This window comes from Tenrec ecaudatus, chromosome 1, assembly GCF_050624435.1.
Source record: "Tenrec ecaudatus isolate mTenEca1 chromosome 1, mTenEca1.hap1, whole genome shotgun sequence".
In the NCBI taxonomy this organism is placed as follows: Eukaryota; Metazoa; Chordata; class Mammalia; order Afrosoricida; family Tenrecidae; genus Tenrec; species Tenrec ecaudatus.
Window position 1 is genome coordinate 210,014,767 of NC_134530.1, and position 10,332 is coordinate 210,025,098.

Below are 10,332 nucleotides of genomic sequence, written 5' to 3' on the forward strand. Positions count from 1 at the left end.
AGTTGTCCATGCATTTTTCAGTTTTAATATTTTATCTTTTCTCACTTCTCCAAGCAAACAATCATATTTATCTTCATGTTGAGTTTGATAGTGTCGACACAAATTGTACTTTGAACACAGACACTATATTCTGGCACATCAGACACATAGCTCGTTCCTTGTACTGCATGAAAAAATAATCATAAGTCCACTGTTCTTTGAATATCCTACACTCTCAGTCAATTTTTCTCTTTCTTGATATCATTGTTTCCTAGGGATTCCAAATTGCTATTAGTAAAATACCAATATATATACAGCACTAGAAAAACCATATGCCAGCAATAACCTTGCCCACACAGAGACATATAGACTGCACTGCCCATGAATGCAGTCTGATCAGTGTCCATCAATGCAGCCTGGCCAGTCCACATCATTTCAGCCTCACCAATGCCTATATTGGTGGAACCCTGCTTTACCTCAGGCTCAAACTGGTGAGGTGCAGGAACCGCCATGATTACAGAGCTGGTTCCTCCACCACCTTTCCTGTCCACCCATGCGATCAGATTCCACTGCAGGATAAATGAAGGTACGCATGCCTTTTTCCTTCTGAATCTAATGTGAGTTCAGCCATACAAGCACATGGCTGAACTCGCACAGCTCAGAGATCGCAACAGTGTGAACTGGTACTTCCACAGCACACAGCATACAACATCATACACAACTGAACAGCAATCAGAATATAAATGCACTTACTGTCAATTAAATTGCGTTTCCTACTCCTCGGCTCTCTGCAGAGCCGGATTAAGTTCCCAGGGTGCCCTAGGCAGATTACCAATTTGGGGCTCCCATAAGATGTCACTGAGCACTGACCATTTGCATTAATCCTGACCACTGACCATTTGCATTAATACTGAGTGTTGACCATGTGCATTCACACTGAGAACTTACAATTATCATTACCACGGAACACTGACTATTTGCATTACCTCTGAGCACTGACCATTTGCTTTACCTCTGAGCAATGGCAATCCGCATTAGCACTGACCACTGACCATTTGCATTAGCACTGTGATGCAACACCCCTAGCAACCACCCCCAACCAACTAACCAACTTAAAAAAAGGCCTCCTAAATTCAGAAAAAAAGGCCCCCTTTAACCATAAAAAAGGCCCTACTAACTGCAAAATAAAAAATAATAGACCTAACTTCAAAAATAAATATAAACCCTAACTTGTTCTTACCTCAGTCCTCAGGCAGCAGCAGGTTCTGTACAGGCAAGCTCGTGACTGGACCAATCACACCCGAGACTGAGAGGAGGAGTGGAGACACAGAGAGCAGGAGAGGAGTCGGAGAGTGGGCAGAGCACATTTCATACATGCATGTGCACTGCTGACTGGGGTGAATAGACTACTAAGCAGGACAGGCAGTGGCGGCAAAAACACCCAGCAGGCCAGATAAATGTCCTTGGTGGGCCGCATGTGGCCCATGGGCCATAGTATGAGGACCCCTGCTCTAGTCAGCATGGCCTGACACATATATGGTCATATTTTTATCGATCCTTGGTGCATCATTTTAGCATAAATGTCTATTCACGTGTCTGCCCTTTTAAAATTGATTTTCCTTCTATTAGTGAATTGTAGACGTTCAGTATATTGGTTACCAAATACTTTCCCCAGATTTGCAGGGTGCCTTCTGTTTTTATTCGGTAAATCCTTTTGTAAACTGATATTTCATTTTTATGATGTCCATTTTATCTGTTTTATTTTTGTTGCTTCAAATTCGGTATTATATCTAAAAAACTGTGGTCAAAAACTATACCCTGAAGCTTTATTCTTCCTTTTATTTTTTAAAATTGTGGGTTTTTTTTTGTTTTGTTTTGTTTTGCAGTTATCAAATGCCATTTTTATTCTCTATTGTTGATGACTATAAATAAGTGTTTCCACTATGGAAAAAAAAAGTGAGCACAGTACATTTTCATGACTGGGGAATGGATTTTCTGAAATCATCTTCGAGAGGACGAAGAAAAAAACAAAAAAAGTCTGGATGTTGGGAGTTCAAACTGCTTCATATAAAGTTCCTTGTAAACAAAACAGAATAAAAAATAGATTCAAAAGGAGGTGGGATAAAAAAATAAGGAAAAGAAAGGGAGAAGGGATAATATAAGCCCATTTATTGCTTCTCTTCCACCTTCTCCTTGGCCGGCTCGCCTTCAGGCGCCTTGGTCCCAGAAGCCTCTTCACTGTCCACCCGCACGGAAAGAGCTTCGAGCTTCTCAGCCACCTTCTCTGTGTCCGTCTTCGCGGCCCCTGCTTTCTTTTCTCTCTCTCCAATCTCTTTCCTGCACCCTTCAAACTTTGTTTTGAATTTCTGTGCATTTTCAGCATTGAGAAACCGGATGGCGAGCAGCTCTGGCTTGGGGCACTCATCGGCAAAGTCGGCATGGGTGTTCCAGACCCAGGCTCGGTCACTGCCTGCATTCGGCTTCAGCTCCATCAGCGGTGTGATGTAGTGGTTGGCACATATCTTCAGGGTCTTGTCCCTGCGCATGAGCAAGCGGATGCTCCCCTTCTCCTTGTGCTTCAGGAGCTTCACGTCGCCCGTTCCCCGCTCCTTCCACTCTGGGAGGTCGTTCTCCGAGGCGAAACAGTACAGCTTTGCTCGCATTTTAAAAAGCTCTTCTTCATCTTCCTCCAGCGTCTTAATTTCTTGTTCGGGTAGGGAAACAATTGGCTCGAACTGGGGGTCGTGGTTAGACTCATCTATATTTTCGGTGGTGTCCCGATCCTCGTGCAAATCCTTGGTGGCCGCCATGGGGGTGCGGCGGCGGCGACGTGGGCTCGACTGGTGCGGTCGTCGCTGGCTCCGTGGCCTCTCAGCAGCTGGCCGTCGCTCCTTCCCTCCGCGTCTGGCCTAAAATTGTGGTTTTAGTTATTATATTTAGCTCATTGATCCTTCAGACTTTTAAAATATGTTGATCCTGTGCCATTTACTAAAGACAATATTTTTCTTAATGAATTGAATTGACACCCTTGTTGAAGCTCATTTGTCTATAAATGTAAAGGTTTTTTGTTTCACTCAATTTTATTACATTGCTTTATCCTAGTATGTTTGCCCAATACCAGGCTCTTTATTTATGGTAGCTGTGTGTTGTTGTCATTTTGGTTGCTGTCTAGTTGACTGTGACCCATGGGAACTCATACACCAGAGGGTGAAATAATGTCCAGTACTGTGCCATATGCATGATCATTGCTGTTGACCAGCGGTTCTTGATCTGCGAGTTGTGACCCCTTTGGGGGTCAAATGATCCTTTCACTGGGATCTCCCAGTTCACAACAGTCGCAAAATTATAGTTATGAAGTAGCAACGAAAATAATTTTATGGTTGGGGGGGTCACCATGATATGAGGAACTGTATTAAAGGGTCATGGCATTAGGAAGGTTGAGAACCACTGCTCTAGACGAATCTGTTTTTGTGGTCCTGGTGCATTTTAAATGTGTTTAAAATTAGGAATCTAATCTTCCAGCACAGTATTAGGTCTATGTAGTCTTCAAGGGATGGTTTTTGGAAGTAGATTTCTAGGGCCTACTATGTCTTTATCTTTAACCTACTATGTCTTTATCTGGAAACTCCACTTAAACCTGTTCTTCATAGGTGAACTTGTTGGCATCTGGAATACAGAAAACATGACTCCCATCATCGGACCCAAAGGTAAGGCATGACACAATTGACAAACTAGAGATTGTATGTAGCTTTATAGTATATTTGAGAATGCAAGACCTACTGCTTTGTTCTTTTTGTCTACGATTGCTTTGGTTATTTGAGATCACTAGCAATTCTAATTTGAGATCCGGCTTTTGAAATCCTACAAAAACAGGTACTGATTATTTGAAGACATTTATGCTGAATGTGGAGTACTTTGGATAATATTCACAGCTGAACAATATTATGTGTTCTAATTTGTGGAAACATTATTTTTTTCTATTTATGGATGCCTTCTTTGCATTTTTTCATAGTGTGTTAAAGTTTATAGTGTAGTAATATTTCACCTCCCTGATTAAATATTTTAATAGATAATTGCTTATTTTGTATTCAATTGTAAATAGGACTTCTCCCAGATATCTTAATTGCTGGCATATAGAAACCTAATAACCCATTTCCATGGAGTTGGCTTTAACTCAGACTGTAACCTTTTAGGACGAGTTGAACTTCTTCAGAGGATGTCGAGGACTATAATCTTTACAGAAGGAAACTGTTCCATCTTCATCTCATAGAGCAGCTGGAGCATGCGTATCACTAGGCTTTTGACTTTGATGAACTGCTCTTGCAACAGAACTTCATATAGAAGCACGATGAATTGTGTTGTGTTGGCATTATATCCTATAATTTGGCTGAATCCATTTATCAGCTCAGGGAGCTTACTGCTGTAGGCTGAGCTTTTCCCTGGATTGACTCATGGGATCTGAAAACAGAGATAGGATTCACTTTGTCCTTTCCTCACCACCGACAACAGAGCTCACTGATATTCAGTCAATTCTGTTTCACAGCGATCTTAGAGGACAAAGTAGAATTTGGTTAGTAGGGTTTTAAAAAGCATGAAAAGTTCAGAAACATCCTATTTCAGAAGCATTGCCTCGTCCTTTTCCAGTGGAGCAACTGATGGGTTCAAACCACCAACCTTTTGACTAGCAGCAAGCATGGAGCCCATTTTGCCACCAATTCTCCTTGAATACAATGTTAGCTGTTTTTCATAAATGAGTTTATAAGATTGACAAACTTCACTTCTTTTCCTAGTTTGTTGAGGTGTTTTTTTTTTAATCATGAAAGAATGTTGGATTTTTTCAAATCCAACCTCTCTCTAGATCGAGGAGCCCTGGTTTCATAGTGGGTTACATGTTTGATGTTGGGCTGCTATCTACAAGGTCAGCAAGCGGCAACCACCAGGGACTCTGCCAGAGAGAGATGAGACTTTCTATTCTCATAAAGAGTTACGGTCTTATACCAAAGTCATCCTCAGTGTTTAAGAGCCATCTGGGTTACAGAAAGCTGGAAGAGCATACCCAAGATCTCCATTTGAAGTGTTGGATGCTCCTGAGACCAAAGCACCAGAGAGTATGGCACAGACACTCAGAGGAGTGGCGTTCAGGCTATGGGGTGCCTTCACCTCTCATACACTGAGAATGGCTGTGGTGGAAGTATGGGTGCATATTAGCAGACCATGTTCCCAAGGAAAATGCCCATGTTGTTTTTGGTCACACCCTCTAGTAAAGGCTTAAAGGTGTTCCCCTGAGGAAACGAAGAGTGGGGCTTTGTTCACATTCTAGTACGGTGGAGTCACAATGCCTCCAAGGAAAAGGTTGTGTTTAGGCCAGATTGACTAGAGGTATAAATCCAGAGACACTCATGTATGTATAAGACAGAGCTTCACATCCAGAAAACTTGTATATCAGAAAGACATCTCAGCCCAGTCCATCCCAAGTCCATACGTCTGATGCTAGTCCATAGTCCCTCTTCAGACTCACAGAGCCACATGCAATGATGCAGAATGCAGGAAGACCATAGGCTGGTGGATGCTAAGTCTTCTGGATCAATGGTGGAAGATACATCTCTAGGGCTCTGGAATGTCCCTGGCAACTCTCTGAGTGGCTTGCCAGCAGGAAGGTGAAGCTGAGAGAGAGTGGTTGTTTCCAGGACCCTCCTGATGAGGAGGTCATGCCCACAAGAAGGTATCATCAGGTTGTATACTGATTGGCAGGCTACAGTCCACCCCTACACTTCAAGTTGACATGAAATTATGTACCCTCCACAGGGTGTGACTTGATTCACACCCCGTTGTAAAACAAAACAAAAATCCCCCAAATTTCATGCCACAGAGTTGATTCCATCTCATAGAGGCCCTCTAGGATAAGGTGGAACTGCCCCTTGTGGGTTTCTGGGACTGTACCTTTCATGGGAGTAGAGAGCCTTGTGTTTCTCCCACAGAGTGATTGGTGCTTTCTAAGTGCTGACTCTTTGGTTAGCTCAACACATGACCACCCCTCCATTGGCTCATAATCTGACCTTAATTCTGTCTAGTTGTATAGTAGAGAATACCTTCCAAAATGGGATTGTAGGCATAGGTTTAGAGTCTAGAATTATAATATGTCATAAGAAATTATGGCTATAAGGGCCATATTAATTGACTGAAATGCAGATATAAAGATGAAGGTGAAGGTTTTTTGTTATAATATAATGTAAAGAAAAATATTGAGTTATAAAACAATTGAGAAGTCTGTATTATAGGTATACTAGCGCATCAGGTTCATATAAAATGGAGCTAAGCATCATCACCTAGTTGCTAGAAAGTATTTAGTTAGACTAACAACCTTGTTTGGATCCCAGAAGACAGCTAGACCTAGTTATTTTATTTTTTAGATGTTGAACAAAAATCAGGGATGTTCCTTTTTCAACATTTCTCAGAATCATTTTGACATTCAGGGTAGTGAAAAGAACAATAGGTGAGCTTTGTTTTTCCAGAGTACATTAAATTTAATTTATGACAAGTTCAAGAATAATTAAGAGTTATAGAAATTATATGCATATCTATACATAAAGACTTGGGTGTTCTTTTTGAAGGATAACAATCTAAGGAAACTTCAATAAGCAACTTTGTCATTTAAAGTAATTTTACCTTCTGGACAGAGAAATTTGTTGTTTTTTAAACCAAAAACTAAGTGAAGCATAAAAAGTCGATGTTTGTGTTTTCCTTAGTGTCTTGTGCATGTTTATATGGCTCCCTTGGAGGTCAAAGCCACCATAAACAGTGTCACATCAATTAAGGCTGTCTACAAATTGAAGTGCCTTTTGGCTCTCCGCCACTCTGAATAATGTGGCATGCCTGAAAAAACTCAGTCATCTGCAAAAGTCTGAACTGAGGGTCAATTCACCAAGCTGAGTTTGTTATTCGAAACAGAGATTGTGCAGTCTTAGCACATTGAAAGTAACAGCACAAAATGTATTTCTTGCCTTGTCACGTACATGTGCGAGCTGCACGGCAGCTGTGCTTAATGTCATTGTGACTCTCTCACTGGAATTAAGCAGAATGTCCTAGCCATTATCAGAACATCACCAGATTACCATCCTAGAGAGAACAGAGAAACTTGAAAAGCACGTGTTGATTATTTAAAACGTCTTCGGAGAAGTGACATACAGACGTTTCTGCACTCTGCTAATTAGTGCAAGCAGCTCTATTGGGCCTGTTTGAGATGTAGAGCACAGAGTTTAAACCCCTGGAAGGGAGGACCACCGATTACATGTAATATAGTCAAAACATTTGGCTGCTTATAGTGGTCAGGTTAAAAACCTCTCCGAAAACCCAAACCCATGCCCATGGAGTAAATTGGGGCTTGCAGCAGCCTTACCTGCATTCCAAAGGACTAACCCTATAAGGAGATTTGTTAAAATTAGCATTATGTCCATAATTGTGAATATATCCAATATTTGGCAAATTTTTGAGTTACTACAGCATATAAATGTAATTCCAGTAGTCCATGGATTAAAATATAGAATTCTTTATAAACATATATTTGTGCTGCGCCTCAAGGTCATGGATACTCTATGTAACTACAAAACCACATGAGTGGTATGCAGGTGGTTTCTTTCCAGCAGAAATGAATACCATTTAAATGCTCATTCATGACATGCTGGTAAGGAATGAAATCCCTGTACCATTGACTGTAAAGTACCACCACTTTGGGATAGATTGTAGCGAAAATTAGGGAATGTTGTATGAAAGAACTATGATAGAGAGTTGGAGTATCAACGTGTGAAAATTAGTATGATTTTTTAAGTACAATGTCTAAAAAACCAAGGAATATTTGCATATATTAATCGGTGTGATGGATTTCATTGTATTCTCTCAAAATATGTGTCAACTCCGTTTGGCCCGATGCTCTTGTCTTTGGCAGTTCTGGAAGGATGCAATAATCCCCCATGAAGTGATCAGCCCCTCAACTGTAAAAGGATTAGTGTCCAGCTAAAACACCATTGGTCGGGGAACGGCCCTCACTGTTAATTGGCCTTTCCCTAATGCTGATGCTCTGCTTTGTTTTATGCAGTTCAACGTCTGGGCATGCGTGCTCAGTAGATGGAATGAACAGGCATAGAGAAAAGATGTAGTGCAGACACACACCTTTCCTGATTTTCAGCCTCTCGTGTACACTTTTTTCTCACTGAAATACTGCCTTTAGGCCTATGAACATACTCCACACGAGTGCAGTAAATGTTCTGTTATTCTCATTACTTGTGATATGATCCATTGTTTGTTATGATGCACACAGTCAAATGTCTTTGTATAGTGCAAAACACAGGTAATACTATGTTTGGTGTCCTCTGCTTTCACAAATACCCATTTAATTCAGCAATGATATTAGTCATTCCACGTCTTCCTCTGAATTCACTTGAATTTACGGCATCTACCCATCTATGTACTCTTGAAAATATTTTTGAGAAATGCATTTTCAGTTACTTATGCTTTTTTCCCCTACTCTCTATCCAGATATAATTTAATAGATTCTCCTATAAAAACAAGTCTCCCCAGGCACCAACATGATACAGCAAGTTGAATAAAACTTCCTTCTAGTTTATTCTTTGCTCCAATACCCAAGGCAGTCAGAGAAAATGCCTTTTCTCATGTCCTGGAAAAATCTGATATTCAGTCATTTGTAAAGAGATACTTAAATATAGAAAAGCAAATTGTTTTGTCCCTTGGCATATAAGTCTGTGGCTTTATATTTTTTGATAAACTAAAAATTATCTAGACTCATTTGAATTTTTCAGCTGTAATTATCCTGCTAATTTACTTTGTAGGATTAAGTATGGACATAGTATTTGTGCATTTTAATTAAATAGAGTATAATAATTTTGGAAATCAAGAATAATTTTTGTTACTTAAATTTCCAATGGTTAAAATTCAAAAGAAAAAAGAATCCATATATTTGTGAGATCTGGTTACTATCCTAAATTGGCTAGAAAGATGTACAGAAGTTAGAAACAAAAGAGATAGCTAACTAGCTCAAAAATATGAACCCGGTGATAGAAACTATGCCAGAGATCATATAATTTTGAAGAGCAATAATTCAGCCCTTGCAAATACCCTTTCTCACCAGCATGAAGGGCTGTTCCTATAGACATCACCAGCTAAAACACACAGGATCAGATGGACTGTATTTGTGGAGAGCTGTTGAATAACACAGGCGTGTTTACTCTTCTGGCGGTACATAATAGTCATTAGTCACCAACCATAATTCAAATGAATTGGTTTACTTTGGTCTTTCTTAGGTGTTGTCTGCTTTTTCTGTCTCTGAGTCAACTGAAAGTATAATGGCTCCTGAAGGGCACACAGGTGAGCCTTCTGAGGGACGTCTTCGCTTCTGGGAACTGTTGATGCTTTTGGTAGTCTCTGCTTTTGTTCCTCACAGTCACTTACCATTATACCACTGGTTTTATTATCTTCAGCCAGAATTCACCTGTGTGTGACATAAGTGATATTGTTCAATTATTTCCACCGTTTATCTGGTCTCTTTCATTTGGAATTAGCAACAGTTAGGTGTTCTTCAAATTGCTCGGTCAGATAGTTTTCCTTCAGAATTTCAGCATACTTGTTGCTTAAATTGCCAGTGATTCTAATCTGTTACTGAAATGAGCATAATTATATAAATATGTTAATTTTATTTTAGGACTCTGACATTGTTCTTTCTGATAGACAGGGCAGGAAAATTTAAATATGTGGATTCCCAGGCAACTTTATAGAATTTCTCAGTTATGTAGGAAAAATATAACTAAAAATATTTGCTTGGTATTCATGGGTGAGTTCACAATTTTCAGAATCACTCATGCTATTTTGTTAATGCCATCCTCAATGAAATGTGTTTGCAATGAATAAGTTGTCCGTGTTGCAAAGTTCTATCATGGAAATCTGTCATCATGTTTCTCACCAAGGCCATATTTCCAATTAATGATGCTTCCTTGACGACTCCAGCTTTTTCCTTTCATTTAAAAGTAATTCTCAACACATCTGGACTGCAAGTTTGATCAACTTCAGACTACAGAATTTGGCAGAAAATTTTAATTCTTTAACACTGACTATAGTGGTTGGTGTATAAATTTTGACTTCATAATGAAATCTTCATAATACCTCTGAAGACATATGTGTATTAGCCTATCAATAATGGCATTAGACTTTAACATAGATCCTGAAATGTTCTTTTTGACAATGAAAAACATTCCCCTCCATTTCGTTACTCTGTCATTGTAAGCCATGTAATTGTTTGATTAAAAGTGACCAAGGTCAGTTGACTTCAGCTCTCTAATGCCTAAG

General features: G+C 39.8%; 1 pseudogene; it reads right to left on the reverse strand.

The window, feature by feature from the left end:
- Positions 1 to 1,987: 1,987 nt before the first annotated feature.
- On the reverse strand, positions 1,988 to 2,882 carry LOC142437292 (ran-specific GTPase-activating protein pseudogene; annotated as a pseudogene).
- Between the last annotated feature and the right edge of the window lie 7,450 nt (positions 2,883 to 10,332).